Consider the following 23,017-nt stretch of genomic DNA (forward strand, 5'->3'; position numbering starts at 1 on the left):
TTTTTGAAAAGATCAACAAAATAGACAGACCACTAGCCAGATTGATTAAAAAGAAAAGAGAGAACAACCAAATAGATGCAATAAAAAATGATAAAGGGGAAATCACCACAGATTCCACAGAAATTCAAACCATCATCAGAGAATATTACAAACAACTCTATGCACATAAACTAGTAAACCTGGAAGAAATGGATAAATTCCTGGACTCCTGTGTCCTCCCAAGCCTAAACCAGGAGGAAGCTGAAACTATGAATAGACCAATAACAAGGTCTGAAGTTGAGGCAGCAGTTAAGAGCCTACCTCACAAAAAAAGCCCAGGTCCAGACGGGTTCACAGCCGAATTCTACCAGACACACAAGGAGGAGCTGGTACCATTCCTTCTAAAACTATTTCAAACAATCCAAAAAGAGGGAATCCTTCACAAATCATTTTATGAGACCAACATCATCCTGATACCAAAACCCGGCAGAGACCCAACGAGAAAAGAAAACTTCAGGCCAATATCCATGATGAACATAGATGCAAAAATCTTCAATAAAATATTGGCAAGCCGATTGCAACAGCAAATCAAAAAACTTATTCATCATGATCAAGTAGGATTCATCCCGGGGATGCAAGGCTGGTTCAACATACGCAAGTCTATCAACGTAATTCACCACATAAACAGAACCAAAAACAAAAACCACATGATTATCTCAATTGACGCAGAGAAGGCATTTGACAAAATTCAACAGCCCTTTATGCTAAAAACCCTCAATAAACTCGGTATCGATGGAACGTATCTCAAAGTAATAAAAGCTATTTATGACAAACCAACAGCCAATATCATACTGAATGGGCAAAAACTGGAAGCATTCCCTTTGAAATCTGGTACTAGACAAGGATGCCCTCTCTCACCACTCCTATTCAATATAGTACTGGAAGTTCTAGCCAGAGCAATCAGGCAAGAAAAAGAAATAAAGGGTATTCAAATAGGAAAGGTGGAAGCCAAATTGTCTCTATTTGCAGACGACATGATAGTATACCTAGAAGACCCCATTGCCTCAGCCCAAAAACTCCTGAAACTGATAAACAACTTCAGCAAAGTCTCAGGATATAAAATCAATGTGCAAAAATCGCAAGCATTCGTCTACACCAATAACAGACTTAAAGAAAGCCAAATCAAGAGCGAACTGCCATTCGCAATTGCTACAAAAAGAATAAAATACCTTGGAATACAACTCACAAGGAACGTAAGGGACCTCTTCAAGGAGAACTACAAACCACTGCTCAACGAAATCAGAGAGGACACAAACAGATGGAGAAACATTCCATGTTCATGGTTAGGAAGAATTAATATCGTGAAAATGGCTATACTGCCCAAAGTAATTTACAGAATCAACGCTATCCCCATCAAGCTACCATTGACTTTCTTCACAGAACTGGAAAAAACCACCATGAACTTCATATGGAACCAAAAGAGAGCCCGCATAGCCAAGTCAATTCTAAGTAAAAAGAACACAGCGGGGGGCATCACACTACCGGATTTCAAACTATACTACAAGGCTACAGTAATCAAAACAGCATGGTACTGGTACCAAAACAGAGATATAGACCAATGGAACAAAACAGAGGCACCGGAGGCAACACAACATATATACAACTATACAATCTTTGATAAACCTGACAAAAACAAGCAATGGGGCAAGGATTCCATGTTTAACAAATGGTCTTGGGAAAACTGGCTACCCATGTGCAGAAAGCAGAAACTGGACCCCCTCCTGACACCTTACACCAAAATTAACTCCAGATGGATTAAAGACTTAAACATAAGACCTGGCACCATAAAAACCCTAGAAGGAAATCTAGGCAAAACTATCCAGGACATAGGAGTAGGCAAGGACTTCATGAACAAAACACCAAGAGCATTGGCAACAAAAGCCAAAATAGACAAATGGGACCTAATGAAACTCCACAGCTTCTGCACGGCAAAAGAAACAGTCACTAGAGTGGATCGGCAACCAACAGAATGGGAAAAAATTTTTGCAGTCTACCCATCTGACAAAGGGCTGATATCCAGAATTTACAAACAACTCAAGCAGATTTACAGGAAAAAAACAAACAAGCCCATTCAAAAGTGGGCAAAGGATATGAACAGATACTTTACGAAAGAAGACATATATGAGGCCAACAATCATATGAAAAAATGCTCATCGTCACTGGTCATCAGAGAGATGCAAATCAAAACCACATTGAGATACCATCTCACGCCAGTTAGAATGGCGATCATTAAAAAATCTGGAGACAACAGATGCTGGAGAGGATGTGGAGAAAAAGGAACACTTTTACACTGTTGGTGGGAGTGTAAATTAGTTCAACCATTGTGGAAGACAGTGTGGCGATTCCTCAAGGCCTTAGAAATAGAAATTCCATTTGACCCAGCAATCCCATTACTGGGTATATATCCAAAAGACTATAAATCGTTCTACTATAAGGACACATGTACACGAATGTTCATTGCAGCACTGTTTACAATAGCAAAGACCTGGAATCAACCCAAATGCCCATTGATAATAGACTGGATTGGAAAAATGTGGCACATATACACCATGGAATATTATGCAGCAATCAGAAATGATGAGTTCGTGTCGTTTGTAGGGACATGGATGAATCTGGAGAACATCATCCTCAGCAAACTGACACAAGAACAGAAAATGAAACACCGCATATTCTCACTCATAGGTGGGTGATGAAAAATGAGAACACATGGACACAGAAAGGGGAGTACTAAACACTGGGGTCTATTGGGGGGAAAAGGGGAGGGCCAGTGGGAGGGGGAGGTGGGGAGGGATAGCCTGGGGAGAAATGCCAAATGTGGGTGAAGGGGAGAAGATAAGCAAAGCACACTGCCATGTGTGTACCTACGCAACTGTCTTGCATGCTCTGCTCATGTACCCCAAAACCTATAATCCAATAAAAAATTAAAAAAAAATATATATATATATATAGGATGCATAGTTGAAATTGAATTTCAGTAAAACCATACATAATTTGTTCAGCATAAGTATATCCCATATAGTATTTGGAACGTACTTATACTAAAAATAAATGTTCACTGTTTATTTGAAACTGAAATTAATACAGGAATTATTATGAAATTATTTTAGACTGTTAGAGATGATAAAGAGTTCTTGGTGGAATTTTCCTTTAGTAAAAAGCAGCCCCCAAACTATTTCTTTTCTAACAGAAAGCAGCCTGAAAAGTCAATCTTCAAGCATAGATATGCAAGCTAGAAGCTAAAAGCTTGCATATGTAAGTGATAGCAGGTGTACCTGGAAGCCAGGTATATTCAATATGGCGACTCCTGCTCCCTTGTCTTTGTCACCACGTGTCCAGGTGTTATGGCACCAGCCAGGTAAAGCCACATATGCAGGTGTCATGGTGACAGCCAGGTAGAAGCTGCATTTGCTCAATACAAGATCAGGATGGGAGGGCCAGTCTTCCTCGGGCTATGTAAATGGCACCTGGTTAGACCAATCCTCCAGCTTTACGTAAATCAATCAGCCCCTCCTCAAGCCTCTGTATAAAACCAATCAAATCCCACCCCAAACCTGGAAACCCTTTTGGGTGACCCACTTTCTCAACATGAAGAAGCTTTCTCTCTTTCTTTCTTCTTTGTCTATTAAACTTTCCACTCCTAAACTCACTCCTCCTTTGTGTCTGTGGTCCTAAATGCTCCTGGCACGAGAAAACAAACCCCAGGTATTTACCCCAGACAATGGAGCCATTTCAAAATTTCATGGACATCTTGTATTTTATCTGGCAACTCTACAAGACTGTGAATTCACATCAGCTTTTCTCTGCTTGACATTCAAATTAATTCAAGCTAGCAATTAGTAGCACAAAAAGAGAAATTATACAAAATGTCTTTGAATTTTTGGTCCATTTAAACTCACCTGGAGCTATTTATAAACTATAGTTTCTGAGTATTCTGACACTGCCAGCATCAGGAGACAGGATGCCCACATTCTTCAGGTAATGGATCATGCAGATGCATCTAACACTCAACAAAATTATATTTATATTTGCTATGATCTGAATGTCTATGTCCCCTCAAACTCATATATTGAAATCCTCACCCCCAAGATGATGGTATTAGGCGGTGGAACCATTGGGGGGTGATTCAGTTTTGGAGATGGAGTCCTCAATAGTGGTATTCATGCTCATATAAAAGAGGCTCAAGGGATACGCCTTGTCCCTGCCAGCATGTGAGGACACAGCAAGAAGGTGCCACCTAGAGCCAGAAAGCGGTTCCTCCCCAGGTGTAGAATCTGCTTTGGTCTTGAGCTTCCCAGTATCCAGAACTATGGCAATGAATTTCTATTATAAGCTACTTAGTTTATGGTATTTTGTTATAAAGATCAAGTAGACTAAGGCAGTGTTATGATTTGAGTCTAAGTGGCTCACAACTATCTGGTTTCACAGTGAATATGAGTATTCACTGGTTATCTCTATCTGAAAACAAGGGTCAACTCTGTGATTTTTGTAATTATTTAAATCAGGCATATAACTATTCAGAGTCCCTCCCACCAGGCCCTCCCCTTTTTAGTTTTAAATATCTGATTTAGTCTTAACATAACCTACTTTTCTATTGTTACTCACTTTTTCATTTTCTGCAGTATCCTACTAATTTCAGACACCTTCCTGCTTTTTTCAGTGTAAGTGTTTTCCCCCAAACTCCTATATTGAAATCCTCACCCCTAAGTGATGGTATTAGGAGATGGGACTATTCCCACCAACAGGGTCTGGCTCTGTCACCCAGGCTGGAGTGCAGTGGTATGATCTTGGTTCACTGCAACCTCTGCCTCCCGGGTTCAAGTGATTCTACTGCCTCAGCCTCCCAAGTAGCTGGGACCCTGGGCATGTGCCCCCATACCCAGCTAATTTTTGTATTTTTAGTAGAGATAGGGTTTCACAATGTTTACCAGACTGGTCTCAAACTCTTGAGCCCAACCAATCTGCACAACTCGGCCTCCCAAAGTGCTGGGATTACAGGCGTGAGCAACCATGCCCAGCCCGGATCCCTTTTCTTATGTATAAAAACTATTAAAGATATCTGATTAGAAAAAAACACGATTGCAATTGTGTTGGATAGAACATGTGTGCTGCGGTGTAATTTTCCTAATGTGGCTTTCTTTGCTCTTATAGATGTAATGTTTTTATACTTTTCGATAGTTCAGAGTACCTATTATATTAGCACCATGTAATTGCCTTATAGTTTATATCCATTAACAAGTCCAAAAGAGAAATAAAAAAATTGAGTCTTTGTCATTTATTTATTTAGACAACAAATATTTACTTTGAGCCTGGTTGGAGATACAGTGGTGAATAGGAACAGCTAGTCTTTATTTGTGCCATCCTTTTCCCAGAGCTTTCCATGTCAGTCATTGAACCCTCACAATACTCTTATGCATGGATACTTCAGTAATCATCATATATTTTACAGATGAGGAATTAAAGCAAGGAGAGGTTGAATAACTTGCCCAAGGGCACTTTCCTAGAAAAATGTTAGCAGGACCCAGGCAATTTAGTGTTAAAGCCCATTTTCTTAAAATTCACAGCTTCTAGGTGAACAAAACAGGCATGGTCCTTACCCTTAGGTGCTATTTCCTTTAATAAAATAGGCTATGTGCAAAACCCAAGACTGATTAATGCAAGGTAAATATACCTACTGACTTTCAAAGCATGCAAATATATATTTGCAGTCACTGGTTTTTCATCTTATTATGGGGGAGTAAAATTTCAAAAATTACAGATGTTAGTAAAATATTCAGTAATTATGGTCTAGTTTAAAGTGCTTATGTTTACTATGTATATTTGTCAAATATAGGCAAACATCTAGAAAGTCATTAAAATACAAATCAATTTGAGCTTTATATGAAACTGTTCTTATTAATGTGACATCTATGTAGAAACATTTTGTAAGTACTTCTGAGTTAAAAGATTAATTTAGTAAACCATGACTTATTACCCATTCAGCCTATTTTCCATGCTAAGAATTCTTAGAATTCAGGTCTCCATTTCTCAGAAACCAATCAATCTTACTTACCCCAGAGTCATTGCACTAGTGGGCTAGATATCTCTCTTGATATATCGTGCACCATAACTATCTGGTTTATTTGTCTACATAGAATAATTTACTTCATCCCTTTCAGAATAACCATATTTTTCAAATTTCCTTGCACATTTTGTACAAAGACTTTTACAGGAGCTTTCCTGTTTTTTATTCATTGGAAGTATTTGAGTTTTCTTCCCCTCCACTTATTCTTTTGAAATAAAGTGTTCTCTATTTTATAATAAACCCAATATGGTTTTAAAATATTAACTCTCTACTTTCTGATTCCTCAATTCTGGCATGTTTTTTGTAGGAATGTATTCTATGTACCTAACCAAAATAAACATCAAGAAATCTAAATTTACCCATATTAAAATTCTCTCTCTCAAAACCACTGCCATCATAAATGATTTATTTATAGTATTACTTGAAAGAACAAGTTTCTCCTGGCTTATTTAAAATCTTGTCATAAACACACATACTTTAAGGAAGATGTTTATTTATTTATTTATTTTTGACATGGAGTTTTGCTCTTGTTGCCCAGGCTGGAGGGCAGTGGTGCGATCTCAGCTCATTGTAACCTCCACCTCCCAGGTTCAAGCAATTCTCTTGCCTCAGCCGTCTGAGTAGCTGGGATTACAGGGGCATACCACCACATCTGGCTACTTTTTGTATTTTTAGTAGAGAGGGGAGTTTCACCATGTTGGCCAGGCTAGTTTCAAACTCTTGAACTCAGGTGATCCACCTGCCTTGGCCTCTAAAGTGCTGGGATTACAAGTGTGAGCCACCACTACTGACCTACATGTTTATTTTTCGACCTCAATCCATCTGACCTAGGGAAAGTCAAACTTTCCAGTAATTCTAGACTTGCCCTGGTCGTCATTGTCATGCATAGGTGAGCAGTAATAAAGGTGATAGAGGGAGGAAGAGAAAACCAACCCAGAGGTGGGAAGGTTGATCTGACAACTTAAGCCGTTTTGGAAAACTGTTTTCTAGCAGCTGACAATGGTAAAACTATGTGATCCACTGGTTAGGGGCATGGGCTTCCCAGGCAGACAGCGCTGGCTTGTAATTCTGGCTGTTTTACTTCCCTGATCAGGGCTTTGGGCAAGTGCTTTAATCTCTATAAACTTGTGTTTTCATCTGTAAAATTGAAAGAATAGTACTGTAGTCCTCATAGGGCTGGTGTGAAATTTGTAAATAACAAATAATTTCTATTTACATAAGTATTTAAGACTTGTTATCATTCCAATTGACAATTTCATTCAAGTATTGCAGTTATTGAATACCACTGGCTGGCTCAACTGAACAGGAAAGAAAAGTTATTTTAATTGTATCTAGTAGGTTGATATCACCTAAACACATTATTCCTGTTTTCATAGGCTGCCTACAAAGCCATAATTTGGTGCCCCCCAAAATCCTTAAGTACAAACAGTATTTCTTTCAAGGAAGAAGTTAAAAGCAGATGATAAGAGCCTACATTCTCTAAACTCATTTCAAAATGTTTATTAGGAAAAGGTTTCTTTGCTTTCTTTTTCTTGAGACTTGCATTCAAAAGAAAAGACTAAATTTAGAGTATCAGCTACCTGCATGCCAAAAGTAAGCTGGAGTTCCATGGATCATTACTCTGCCAACTTGATCTTCAGACTCACCTAGAAACAATCTTAAACATCTTTATCTAAACCCAAACCCAAAGGCCATAAATCAACATATCTTGTGAGTGGGCAGATAAAAGGAACACTGACAACCTAAGGGTTATATATTTAGTTGTTGTCAGAATAATTACTTTAACTTTCTCTTTCCTGGCCAAAACTGAAGTGAATTTTATAGAGTTTTGGTTGGTTTGTTTATTAATTCTTAGCCTTTGGGATGGTTATATTTTTTTGACAGTGACTCTTCATAAACTTACATGGGATCTAAATTATCCCTTCTAATATATATATATTAATTACACAGAGAATTAGGTGATCTGCCTTGGGGTAACTTGCTGGGAATTTCTCCAGAGCTTCTGGTTCCCCTTGAATGGCTGCCTCCAACTTGTTTTGTTAGAACTCCCAGAATCATAGTGATGGCAGCTCTCTTAGAGTCCTCACATATTGAAAACCTGATGGGAACCAGTAAATCGTTCCCATAAGCACCTTCTTCAAATACGGCTGCTGTGTCTTCACTTGGTTTTACTTTGGCGGCCAGAAACTTTTTGGCTTCCTCAGCTGTGACAGATCTTCCAGAGGCTTCCTCTTTGGTGATCAGAGTAATTCCATCCTGAACAACAATTTCCCATAAATGATTTAATTGTTTAATTTCCACTTTCTCTCAAAGCGCTTACAGGAAGTTGTTAAAGCACTGCTCTTTTGAAACTTAATGGCTTCTTTCTGGAAGGCTCTGATGCAGTCCCTGCTCTTCGTAAAATATTGTGTTCCATTATTATCCAAAAACTGTTTGATGTGATTTATGAGCTGAACACTCGCTTCCTCAAAGCTGGCATTCTTCTGTTTCACTAGAACACGAAAGTTTTCAGTAGGATTCACACTTCCAGCAGAGGTGACACTGTCTTCAGCCAGGCTGGAGACGCTGAAGTGGGCTCCCTCTTCCTCAGTCATTAATTTTTTAGAGATGGGTCCATTTGTATGGTTGTCTTGGAAAATGTCCTGAATGGTTACTTGATCCTTTTTCTTGGCTTCCATCAGAGGGAAAAGGGTCTTTATTTTAGAGAGAGAAATTTGACATTTTGCTGTCACCTCAGTGGGAGGATTCAGCATATTCTAAATATGCTGCTGAGTTGGGGGTAGAGGCTCCTGGGGATGTAAAGCTTTGTGCAGCAGACACCGAAATAATCTGTGAAATAGAGGATTTGAGATTTGGGTGGTTGGAAACAAGTCTTCAAGAGTATCTGTCTTCCCATCTTTCTTTACCAAGCTCATGGAGTCAATAGAAGCATCAACAGCATTCAACTGTGCCTCGGTGGGAGCATATTTCTCACTGTTTTTCAAGGATGAAAACAGATATTGCAGCAAGTCTTCCATGAAAGGTGGCTGCACATACACTAAACACTCATGATTATGCTTGATGTGAGGAAAAGCCATGCCGACTTGAGGATTAGTTCTTTTGTCATAAGCATATCAAACTATGGCCACCACATCTAACTCATCCAAAGCATAAATCAGGGAGGAAAGTGCAACTGCTGCTGCCTCATCGTCTCTTGCTGCAAAGACCTTTAGAACTTGATTTCCCTTGAAGAATCTTCTCTAAACCTGAGAAGATTTACAAAATCTCAAAACAGAGAAGCACTTGCCTTCCAATTTATATTTCATTTGTTCCTCATCCACTTTAGAGAAAGGAGCTATATCACTTCCATAGAGGAACACTTGAATAATATCCTCTTTTAAAACTCCAGTTTCATCATCATCATTTAAGCAATAAACTGTTTCTTTTTGTATATCTTCTTTTTTTTTTAGGGTTTTTGCATCCACAACTGCCCAGGTCTTTTAAACTCTCTCACCCGTAGAATCAATTTATAGGATGCAATTCCTATAGACAAATTGGAGCCAATGGTCAGTCGGCAGGGCCAGTACCTTAGTCTCCGAAGCAGCTGGCACAGGTGCCCACCAGCATGCTCAGCTAGGTTTTTGTATTTTAGTAGAGAAGGGGTGTCATCATGTTGCCCAGGCTGGTCTTAAACTCCTAAGCTTAGGCAATCCACCCACCTCAGCCTCTCAAAGTGCTAGGATTTACAGGCATGAGCCACCATTCCCAGCCATGTTTTTCTGTTTGTTTATGTCATCTGTGATTTGTTTTTGAGCGGTATTTTGTAGTTATCATTGTAGAGATCTTTTTCCTTTCTACTTAGCTGTATTCTTCTGTATTTTATTTTATTTTATTTGTGGCAGTTGTTAATGGAATTGTGTTCCTGATTTGGTTCTCAGCTTGACTGTTGTTGGTGTATAGGAATGCCAGTGATTTTTGTACATTTATCTTGTATCCTGAAACTTCACTGATGTTATTTATCAGCTTAAGGAGTTTTGGAGCTGAGACATTGGGGTATTCTAGATACAGACTCATGTTGTCTGCAAACAAGGATAATCTGACTTCCTCTCTTTTTATTTGGATGCCCTTTATTTCTTTCTCTTGCCTGATTGCTCTGGCCAGGACTTCCAATACTATGTTGAATAGGATTGGTGGGAGAGGACATTCTTATCTTGTGCTGGAGGAATGCTTCTAGTTTTTGCCCATTCAGTATGAAGTTGGCTGTGAGTTTATAACAGGTGGCTCTTATTATTTTGAGGTATGGTCATTGAATACTTAGTTTATTTGAGAGTTTTTTTTTAAACGTGAAGAGTATTGAATTTTGTCAAAAGACTTTTCTGCATCTATTGAGATAATCATGTAGGTTTTGTGTGTGGACATATTTTGAGATCTATCAAGTTAGTTTATGTCAGTGAATCAAAGGCTCTTCTTACATATTTTATTTTACTTATTTTTGAATATCACACATTGTTTTGAATCTTCTCTTTGTTTAACAATATACCTTGGAGCTGTTTTTATATAAGAACACATGCCCCTCATAATTTTAATATCTGAATTTGCATTCCATTTTCCATTGTACAGTATTTTTCATAATTCTTAGTTATGAACAATAGAATTTCCTCTGGCTAGTTTAAACAAAAGATACATTTGTGAAAGTATATTGAATATTTCAAGAAATCTCTGTGACAATCAAGCTTCTGAAGCTCTGTAGCTAGGAACAACACTACTGAAAAGCTGCTAGGAATCCCTGTTCCTGGTAGGCCTTGCTGACTGGGGGACTTCATTACTGCCTGATCAAATGGAGGCCCCTGGATATCAATACGTTTTTTCTTTCTTGATTTGGTCATTTTCCTAGAGAGAAATTCTACAATCTTCTCTCTATAGATTGAAGATGTCTTTTGCCTCTCATCTCTGGAATCCATATGGAGGCTGGTGATGAGGGAAGTAGGTTTGAATCTCTCACTTTTGAAGATGTAGATTTCCACACTTACTTTCAGTTCAGTGTCTTACCACTGTTTTCATCTGTCTAAGGTCTCCAAGTCCATGGACTTCACGGTTCGAAGAAAATCAACCTGTCTTCTGCCAGAGTAAAGAATGGTACTAGCCTGGCTTCACAGGGTAGGCAAGAACATCTTGAATTCCTTATAATGATATCTGCTTCTCCTTCTTTCACAGACTCTCTGTTGGTTCTCCGGGATGTGAACCTGTGTCTGACATTTCACCTGCAGAAGGGCCTGGTGTTTTCAAACCTTTTTTTTGGTAAGGGTAAGAGATGGAGGTGCTCAACAGAAAAAAACAAAACAAAACCTTACTTTTTATTGGCTTTTCTTTCCTTGTAACATTTCAATTTCAGCTTTCTCTGATTGCTCTATTGGTTATTATTCACACATCTGCTTTCCAGCTTCCAAAATCGTGTAGATATTTCTTCTGCTCTCTTCTCATCTCTGCTTTCTTTCTCTGTTTTTCATCTCTCACTTTCCTAATTCTTCTGGCTTTACATATTTTTAATTCCCTTATTGTAGTTTTAGTGGTAGGTGGTATTGATAAACTTGGTATTAAATACACAATGTTTAAATGGAGATGCCTACTGTAGTATGACCTGTAATAATATTTATCAAAAAGATCTCCAGCCCTGCCCTTGTTTGTCAAGGAATATTATTGTCAGCATTCCCAAGTGTATCATATGAAGTTACTTAGCTAGTTCCTGAGGAAGCTAAGGTCACTGACTTCAGCATTCCAGGACTGCTAGCCAAGCTGTGCCTCATAATAGCTCACTTGAGTAGTCAGTAAGAATCCTGCCCCTAAAAGATGTCCTGGTTCTGAAGAAAATATGAAGGCAAGGGCTTTACTTCTTAAAGCTTGGTAAAGGGTCATAAATATTTCTTTCGTGGTGTTTTAGTTTGTCTCTTCTAGACCTTTTGTAAGTTATTTACTTTCTCAATACAGAGGTCATAATATTTCTCATTTTTGACAAAGAGATTTTGCCCAGAGGTTATGGATGAAATTAAATCTGGTGGTTGGGAAAGATGGAGACATTATGGATTTAGGGAAAAATGATTGAAAAATGTTTACTCAGAAGAGGAAGAAATCTAAAGGCAAAATGTAATAAAACAATTCATGCCAAACTAATTCACCTGATTAGTTTAGGTGACTAATTATGGAGTGAAATTCTTTCAGAATTCTATTTTGGCTATTATTGCATAATAAGGAAAATGGATAGGCCTTTGGAAAGCTGTTACAATGACTCCCTGGCTGACACTTAGTTCCAGTCTTTCTCAGTTCCTTAAAATGAACCTAATTTGATGAACTGGTTTGATAAGACCGATTTGTTTTTAAATAACCCAGTGGAGGGGGTGGAAGGAAATGAGTGGGTATACAGATTAAACAAAATTGGCCATGTGTTGATAATTATTGAAAGGGGCTTAACGGGTTCGTTCTGTTCTTTCTTCTTTTGTGTTTTTGAAACATTTCATAATAAAAGTTTGAAAAGAAAAGTCACTTTTGAAAATAGATTGTATAATTTAGAGCAGTTTTAGGTATACCACATAATTGAGCGGGAGGTACAGAGTTCCCACCCACACATGCACACCTTCCTCCGCTGTTAGCATCCTACACTCCACTGGGACATTTGTCACAACTGATAAACCCGCATTGGGTACATAATTATTGACCCAACTCAGTAGTTTAAATTAGCGTTCACTCTTGGAGCTGTTTGTTATTTGGATCATGAAAAATTAATAATGATAAGTATTCACCATTTAATATCATTTGCAACAGTTTCACTGCCCTTAAAATCCTTCTGCCTATTCATGCCTCCCTCCCCATGTCTTTTTCAGGATATAATATAGTTAGAACTGCAAATCACTTTTTAAAATTTCTACTCAAAGTTAAAATCAATATATTGCACATTACATTTATTTATGTCCAAATGAAAATAATGCAAATATAATGAAATTTAAAAATTTTAAACTTTTCTGCAAAAGGAACACGGGAACTATGTAAAAAAATCATCCCAGAGAGTGGTGCCTTCATCTCAGGAGTAAGTACAAAGCAAGCTCCTTTCTGTCTACTTGAATCTGCTTATCTTCTCTTTGTCTCCCAAGATGCCTCCTGATTTTCTTAGATTCCTTTAGATTGAAGACTTGCATTGGGCTTGTTTTTCTGTGTTGTCCTTAACCCTCTTCTTAAAGCCCCACTCCATGTGGGTGACCCAGGTAAGTTCTTTGTTCATCTGTCCCTGCAGTGAAATGAATATCAGGCTTAGAAATAAGCCAGCTCACCCATTTCCTAGCTAAGAAAAGACCCTGTTTGTTCTTTTCATGTTTGCAATGGTGGATAATATACAAAGAAGAAACTTCTTTTGAATGTTAACTCAAACTCCTTGTATAATTTAATCCCCACAACAGCCTTAACAAAGTAAGCTTTAATATTGTTTCTATTTTGTAGATAAGGACACTGAGGCAGCAGGTATTAAGTAAGTGGGTTAAGTTTGCCCTGCTGATAAGAGATACATGAACACTGGAATAGGAATGACAAAGGCATGCTCTCCTTTTGCTTCTGCTGCAAATCAGGTATGCTCATTCAAAAGGGAGTACTTCAAAAGGAGACACACCTAGGCTTCAGTGAAACTCTTTCTAGGGTATTGTTTTCAGTTAACTTTTCAACTAAATGAAATGTGTTAAAACAGTATAAAGCATATCTCTGTCTTTTTTCTTTCATTCTTATATCCCTGTCTTAGTCCATTTTGTATTGCCGTAACAGAATACCTAAGACTGGGTAATTTATAAAGAAAAATGGTTTATTTGGCTTATAGTTCTGGTGACTGGAAATCTAGGATTAGGCAGTTGCATCTTGTGAGAGTCTCAGGCTGCTTCCACTCATAACAGAGAGTGGAAGAAGTAGGTACGAACAAGGAAGTGACATACGATAAAGGAAGCAAGAGAACAAAACCAAGGAAGCCAGACTCTTTTTAATAACCACCTTCTCAGGAACCAATTCATTCTTGAGACAGAAGAGCTAACTCACTACTGAGCCATGCATCAAGCCATCCATGAGGGATTCACACCGTTACTCAAACACCTCCTGATTTGAGACCCTGAGCCAGATTTACCCAGCTAAACTGCACCTAAATTTTGGGATAATTTGTGAGGATTTTTTGTTTCGCTTTTCTGTGTTTCTGAGACAAGGTCTCACTCTCTTGCCCAGGTTGGAGTGCAGTAGCATGATCATAGCTCCCTCTTGGGCTCAAGCCATCCTCCAAGGCTTCCAAGTAAGTGGGACACAGGCACAAGCCACCAAACCTAGCTTACTTATTTATTGAGACAGAGCCTGGCTTTGTCACCCAGTCTGGAGTGCAGTGGGGTGATCTTGGCCCACTGTAACCTCTGCCTCCCAGGTTCAAGCTATCCTCTCACTTCAGCCCCCTGAGTAAGCCTATTTATTTTTATATTTTGTAGAGACAGGATCTTTCTATGTTACCCTGGCTGATCTCAAACTCTTAACTGTAACAATCCTCCTGCCTCAGCTTCCCAAAATGCTGTGATTATAAGTATGAGCCACCACACCCAGCTGGAATAATTTGTTATGCATCAGTAGGAAATAAATTTAATGAGAAAACTAAGCTATGAAAAAGTTATGTAAGTTGTCCAAGATCACTCAGCTAATAAGTGGTATTGCTGGGTAAAGGTCATAATGTATTTTCTTTTCATTTTAACGTCATTTATCAGTGACAGATTTTCTTGGTCACTTTTTGAAGACTTTTTAGTAGAGGTGGGGTTAATGATATAAAAAAGATTCTTGTTGGACTAAAGATGGCGCAGTGAGAACAACCCAAGATTGAAGCTCTTGGTGAAAGCGCAGAGGGTGAGTCAGGGCTGCATTTCCAGAGGGATCTTTGTTGCCCACAGAACGGGGAAATTTTCAGGTATAAAAGAGACGTGGGATGCCAGCGAAGCAGTTTTGGCTGGTGCAGCCGGCAGCCGGTGCAGCCGCGCAGTGGTGCTCCACAGCAGTCTGCACAAAGCACACTGGTCCGGGTGCCCTGTTGAACCAGCAATCTGAGACTTGAGAGGGCAGATCGGCATATCCATCTGATTGAATGGGACTTGGACAGTGAGCCGGGCCAGGAGATTCCAGGGAAACGGCATTTGGGCCAGGGCAGTGGGACAAACAAAACGGCGATTCCAAACGCTCCGGGTGGAGAGTTTCACTGCGGGCACAGCTGAACCCAGGATAGTGCAGCTCGGTGGGGGAGGGGCGTTTGACATTACCGAGGCAACCCGCCCCTACTGAGGTACACTCCCATTGCTGACGCAGCCTGCTGTTGCAGAGGCAACCCGCCACAACAGAGAGACTCCACCACAGGGCGTAGCCCGTGGCAGCAGGGTGCAGACCGCAGCAGCAGGGCAGAGCCTGCAGCAACAGGGCGGACCTCACACCAGCAGGGCAGAGCCTCAGCAGGCAAATAGTGACTAGACTGCCTCCTAGCTGGGCAGGACAGCACAACAGACACATAAAAAAACCCCAACCCCCTGAGACAGTGCATCTGAGAAAAAAAGGGTTTTGTTAAATGAGTTCTGCTGCAGCAGAATTAAATGTAGCAGCCTAAGAGCCCTGAATGAACAACAGAGCTCACAGATCAGCACTTGAGCTCCTATAAAGTACAGACCGTCTCCTCAAGCAGGGTCCTGACCCCTCTATATCCAGAAGACTGACATTTGGCAGGCATCATTCTGGGACAAAGATAGCAGAAAAAGAAACTGGTAGCATCCCTCACTGTTCCGCAGCTGCTATAGGTGCACCCCAGACAAGCAGGGCCTGGAGTGGACCTCAGCAGTTGTACAGTGGAGGGGCTAGACTGGTAGAAGGAAAACCAAGTAACAGAAATACTTCATCATCAACAATCTGGGCGTCCACTCAGAGACCCAATCGAAAAGTCAGCAACTACACAGACGACAGGTGGATAAATCCACAAAGATGGGAAGAAACCAGCTCTAAAAGGAGGAAAACAACTGAAACCAGAACACCGCGACTCCTACAAAGGACCAAAACTCCTCACCAGCAAGGGAACAAAGCTGGATGGAGAATGACTGTGACAAATTGACGGAATTAGACTTCAGAAGGTAGATAATGAGAAACGTTTGTGAGCTAAAAGAACATGTTTTAAATCAATACAAAGAAACTAAGAACCTTGAAAAAAGGTTTGAAAAAAAATTCCAGGAAATGATAACAAGAATGGATAACTTAGAGAGGAATATGAATGAATTGATGGAGCTGAAAAATACAATAAGAGAACTTCGCAAAGCATGCACAAGTTTCAACAGCCGAATGGACCAAGCAGAAGAAAGAGTATCAGACGTCGAAGATCAACTCAATGAAATAAAACGAGAAACCAAGATTAGAGAATGAAGCGCAAAAAGGAATGAACAAAGTCTCCAAGAAATGTGGGACTATGTGAAAAGACCTAACCTATGTTTGATAGGTATACCAGAATATGATGAAGAGAATGAATCCAAGCTGGAAAATACTCTTCAGGATATTATCCAGGAAAATTTCCCCCACCTAGCAAGGCAGGCCAACACTCAAATGCAGGAAATACAGAGAACACCACAAAGATATTCTGCAAGAAGAGCAACGCCAAGGCACATAATCGTCAGATTCACCAGGGTTGAAATAAAAGAGAAAATACTAAGGGCAGCCAGAGAGAAAGGTCGGGTCACCCACAAAGGGAAGCCCATCAGACTCACAGCAGATCTCTCGGCAGAATCTCTACAAGCCAGAAGAGAGAGGGGGCCAATATTCAACATCCTTAAAGAAAAGAACTTTCAACCCAGAATTTCATATCCAGCCAAACTAAGCTTCATAAGTGAAGGAAAAATAAAATCCTTTGCGAACAAGCAAGTACTCAGAGATTTTGTCACCACCAGGCCTGCTTTACAAGAGCTCCTGAAAGAGGCACTACACATAGAAAGGAACAACCAGTACCAGCCATTCCAAAATGACACTAAATGCTAAAGAGCATCAATATAATGAAAAATCTACATCAACTAATGAGCAAAACAGCCAGCTAGCATCAAAATGGCACTATCAAATTCACACATAATAATATTAACCCTAAATGTAAATGGACTAAATGCACCAATCAAAAGACACAGACTGGCAAATTGGATAAAAATCCAAAACCCATCAGTGTGCTGTGTCCAGGAAAGCCATCTCACATGCAAGGCTACACAAAGGCTCAAAATAAAGGGATGGAGGAAGATTTACCAAGCTAATGGAAAGCAAAAAAAAGCAGGAGTTGCAATTCTCATCTCTGATAAAATAGACTTTAAAGCAACAAAGATCAAAAGAGACAAAGAAGGCCATTACATAATGGTAAAAGGATCGATACAACAAGAAGAGCTAACAATTCTAAACATATTTGGACCCAATACAGGAGGACCCAGATACATAAGGCAAGTTCTTAAGGACTTACAAAGAGACTTAGACTCCCACACAATAATAGTGGGAGACTTCAACACTCCACTGTCAATAATAGACAGATCAACCAGACAGAAAATCAACAAGGATATCCAGGGCTTGAACTCAGACCAGGAACAAGGAAACCTGATAGATATTTACAGAACCCTCCACCCCAAATCCACAGAATATACATTCTTCTCAGCACCACATCACACCTACTCTAATATTGACCACATAATTGGAAGTAAAGCACTCCTCAGCAAATGCAAAACAACTGAAATCATAACAAACAGTCTTTCAGACCATAGTGCAATCAAGTTAGAACTCAGAATTCAGAAACCAACCCAGAACCACACAGCTTCATGGAAACTGAACAACTGGCTCTTGAATGTTGACTGGATAAACAATGAAATGAAGGCAGAAATAAAGAAGTTCTTTGAAACCAATGAGAATGAAGACACAACATGCCAGAACCTCTAAGACACATTTAAAGCAGTCTCTAGAGGAAAATATATAGCAATAAGTGCCCATATGAGGAGAATGGAGAGATCCAAAATTGACAACCTATTGTCAAAATTGAAAGAGCTAGAGGAGCAAGATCAAAAAAACTCAAAACCTAGCAGAAGACAAGAAATAACTAAGATCAGAGCTGAACTGAAGGAGATAGAGACACGAAAAACCCTTCAAAAATCAATAAATCCAAGAGCTGGTTTTTTGAAAAGATCAACAAAATAGACAGACCACTAGCCAGATTGACAGAAAAGAGAGAACAACCAAATAGATGCAATAAAAAATGATAAAGGGGAAATCACCACAGATTCCACAGAAATTTAAACCATCATCAGAGAATATTACAAACAACTCTATGCACATAAACTAGTAAACCTGGAAGAAATGGATAAATTCCTGGACTCCTGTGTCCTCCCAAGCCTAAACCAGGAGGAAGCTGAAACTATGAATAGACCAATAACAAGGGTAGAAGTCGAGGCAGCAATTAAGAGCCTACCACACAAAAAAAGCCCAGGTCCAGACGGGTTCACAGCCGGATTCTACCAGACATACAAAGAGGAGCTGATATCATTCCTTCTGAAACTATTCCAAATAATCCAAAAAGAGGGAATCCTTCCCAAATCATTTTATGAGACCAATATCATCTTGATACCAAAATCTGGCAGAGACCCAACAAGAAAAGAAAACTTCAGGCCAATATCCATGATGAGCATAGATGCAAAAATTTTCAGTAAAATATTGGCAAGCCAGTTGCAACAGCAAATCAAAAAACTTATTCATCATGATCAAGTAGGATTCATCCCCGGGATGCAAGGCTGGTTCAACATACACAAGTCTATACACGTAATTCACCACATAAACAGAACCAAAAACAAAAACCACATGATTATCTCAATTGATGCAGAGAAGGCATTCAACAAAATTCAACACCCCTTTATGCTAAAAACCCTCAATAAACTCGGTATTGATGGAACGTATCTCAAAGTAATAAAAGCTATTTACGACAAACCAACAGCCAATATCATACTGAATGGGCAAAAACTGGAAGCATTCCCTTTGAAATCTGGCACTAGACAAGGATGCCCTCTTTCACCACTCCTATTCAATATAAGTACTGGAAGTTCTAGCCAGAGCAATCAGGCAAGAAAAAGAAATAAAGGGTATTCAAATTGGAAAGGTGGAAGCCAAATTGTCTCTATTTGCAGATGACATGATAGTATACCTAGAAGACCCCATCGCCTCAGCCCAAAAACTCCTGAAACTGATAAGCAACTTCAGCAAAGTCTCAGGATATAAAATCAATGTGCAAAAATCACAAGCATTCCTCTACACCAATAACAGATTTAAAGAAAGCCAAATCAAGAACGAACTGCCATTCACAATTGCTACAAAAAGAATAAAATACCTAGGAATACAACTCATAAGGAATGTAAGGGACCTCTTCAAGGAGAACTACAAACCACTGCTCAATGAAATCAGAGAGGACACAAACAGATGGAGAAACAGTCCATGTTCATGGTTAGGAAGAATTAATATCGTGAAAATGGCTATATTGCCCAAAGTAATTTACAGACTTAATGCTATCCCCATCAAGCTACCATTGACTTTCTTCACAGAACTGGAAAAAACCACCATGAACTTCATATGGAACCAAAAGAGAGCCTGCATAGCCAAGTCAATTCTAAGCAAAAAGAACACAGCGGGGGGCATCACACTACTGGATTTCAAACTATACTACAAGGCTACAGTAATCAAAACAGCATGGTACTGGTACCAAAACAGAGACATAGACCAATGGAACAAAACAGAGGCATCAGAGGCAACACAACATATCTACAACCATACAATATTTGATAAACCTGACAAAAACAAGCAATGGGGAAAGGATTCGCTGTTTAATAAATGATGTTGGGAAAACTGGCTAGCCATGTGCAGAAAGCAGAAACTGGACACTTCCTGATACCTTACACTAAAATTAACTCCAGATGGATTAAAGACTTAAACCTAAGACATGGCACCATAAAAACCCTAGAAGAAAATCTAGGCAAAACCATCCAGGACATAGGAGTAGGCAAGGACTTCATGAACAAAACACCAAAAGCATTGGCAACAAAAGCCAAAATAGGCAAATGGGACCTAATCAAACTCCACAGCTTCTGCATGGCAAAAGAAACAGACACTAGAGTGAATTGGCAACCAACAGAATGGGAAAAAATTTTTGCATTTTACCCATCTGACAAAGGGCTGATATCCAGAATTTACAAAGAACTCAAACAGATTTACAGGAAAAAAACAAACAAGCCCATTCAAAAATGGGCAAAGGATATGAATAGACACTTTACAAAAGAAGACATATATGAGGCCAACAATCATATGAAAAAATGCTCATCATCGCTGGTCACTAGAGAGATGCAAATCAAAACCACATTGAGATACCATCTCACGCCAGTTAGAATGGCGATCATTAAAAAATCTGGAGACAACAGATGCTGGAGAGGATGTGGAGAAAAAGGAACACTTGTACACTGTTGGTGGGAGTGTAAATTAGTTCAACCATGTGGAAGACAGTGTGGCGATTCCTCAAGGCCTTAGAAATAGAAATTCCATTTGACCCAGCAATCCCATTACTGGGTATATATCCAAAGGACTATAAATTGTTCTCCTATAAGGACACATGCACACGAATGTTCATTGCAGCACTGTTTACAATAGCAAAGACCTGGAACCAACCCAAATGCCCATTGATGATAGACTGGACTGGGAAATGTGGCACATATACACCATGGAATATTATGCAGCAATCAGAAATGATGAGTTTGTGTCCTTTGTAGGGACATGGATGAATCTGGAGAACATCATTCTCAGCAAACTGACACAAGAACAGAAAATGAAATACCACATATTCTCACTCATAGGTGGGTGATGAAAAATGAGAACACATGGACACAGAGAGGGGAGTACTAAACACTGGGGTCTATTGGGGGGAAAAGGGGAGGGCCAGCGGGGGGGGGGAGCTGGGGAGGGATAGCCTGGGGAGAAATGCCAAATGTGGGTGAAGGGGAGAAAGGAAGCAAAACACACTGCCATGTGTGTACCTATGCAACTGTCTTGCATGTTCTGCACATGTACCCCAAAACCTAAAATGCAATAATAAAAAAAAGATTCTTGTTATACTTTTAATGAGTAAAGTTATTCATCGTTCACTGAACAATGAAGAATTTGGGTTTTTAATTTTTTTAGTCTTTATGCCAAAAGAATAGTTACATAAAAATTGCAAAAAATAAAGATAAATTTAAAATGACTTTCGTATATTTCTGTCACGCATGGTAGCTAATTGGGGTGAACACATGTTCTTAGTACAGTCCTGGTTTATGCCTGTTTTTTGTGTGTAATTATAAAGGGTACTCCCTTTTGCACTCAAAAGTTGACTGTAAATCATATGCTTACTGTGGATAGATCAAGCAAACCAATTAGTAATTGCTTAATTCTTACAACATCAGCTCCCGTTTCAACCAGAACTACCTGCTTGGCCCCTAAGGCTTAAGCTCTCTTCATGTGCATTCTCAGATTGGTTTGGGCCAGATCAGGCCATCCTTAGTGGTTCCTCATGTAGGACACCTTTAGCTCAGAATCAAGCCGCACCTTTGGACTCATTCTCCTGCTGTTGGAAAGAGTGGGCTTTGCAGTCAGACAAATCTGCTCTCAAACCACAGCTCCATGACTTACCAGCCATGGGGTTAGGCTAAGTTATTCACAACACGCTGTCCAATAGCACTTTTGCTGTCATGGAACTCTTCTAGAACATCACTGTTTAATATGGCAGCTAGTGACCATATGTGGCTATTGAGCCTTTGCAGTGTGAATGATAACTTGATTTTTGGTCTTATTTAATTTAATTAAAATTTAAAAATAAATAGTCACATATGGCTACCATAGCAGAGAGTGCAAAACCTTTTTGAGCCTCAGTATACTTTCTTAAAAATAGAGATAATAGGTCAGGCACAGTGGCTCGTGCCTGTAATCCCAGCACTTTACAAGACAGGCAGGTGGATCACCTGAGGTCAGGAGTTTGAAACCAGCCTGGCTGACATGGCATAACCCCATCTCTACTAAAAAATACAAAAATTAGCCAGGCATGGTGGCTCATGCCTGTAATCCCAGCTACTAGGGTGGCTGAGGCAGGAGGATCACTTGAACCCGGAAGGTGGAGGGTCAGTGAGCCGAGATCATGCCACTGCACTCCAGCCTGGGCAACAGAGCAAGACTCCATCTCAAAAAAAAAAAAAAAAAAAAAGTAGAGATAATAATACCTACTTTCCAAGGCTGTAAAATATTTCAGAAAGTGTTTTACATGTAATTGGCACTCAATTTTCATTATATTTATGTAGATTACTAGATTCTGTTTTCCAACTGAGTTGACCAGCTCTTTGTCTCTTTACCTTGGCATCTCCTTCTCTCTCACTTTCCTTATGTTCAATCAATCATCCCCAGAATTTCTGTTCTGGATTTTGACCATTCTAATAAGTCTATAGGGCTAATCTCATTGTTGTTTAATTTCATTTAATTTAATGATCACACTTGATGTGGAACATATTTTCACATGCTTTTTTGTCATCTATATCTCTTCTTTGGGAGGTGGCTTGGTATATTGAGTGACGCTGAGGTATGGGATACAAATGATCTTGTCACCCTGGTACTGAGCATAGTCACCCTGGTACTGAGCATAGTACCCAATGGTTAGTTTTCAACTTCTTCTCCTTTCTGCCCTTCAACCTCTAGCAGTCTCCAGTATCTGTTGCTGTCTTTATGTCCATGACTACCTGATAGCTTCCACTTATAAATGTTCTCACATCTATGAGAGTTCTATCCCAGCTCAACCTCCTGAGAGCTGGGACTACAGGCATGTGCCACCATGCCTGGCTAGTTTTT

General features: G+C 39.5%; 1 pseudogene; it reads right to left on the bottom strand.

Moving 5' to 3' along the window:
• Nucleotides 1-8,038: 8,038 nt before the first annotated feature.
• The window catches only part of LOC100409814 (X-ray repair cross-complementing protein 5 pseudogene), a 42,429-nt pseudogene continuing 27,450 nt past the window's right edge, over nucleotides 8,039-23,017 (bottom strand).

This window comes from Callithrix jacchus, chromosome 3 (genome assembly GCF_049354715.1).
Source record: "Callithrix jacchus isolate 240 chromosome 3, calJac240_pri, whole genome shotgun sequence".
NCBI classification, from domain to species: Eukaryota; Metazoa; Chordata; class Mammalia; order Primates; family Cebidae; genus Callithrix; species Callithrix jacchus.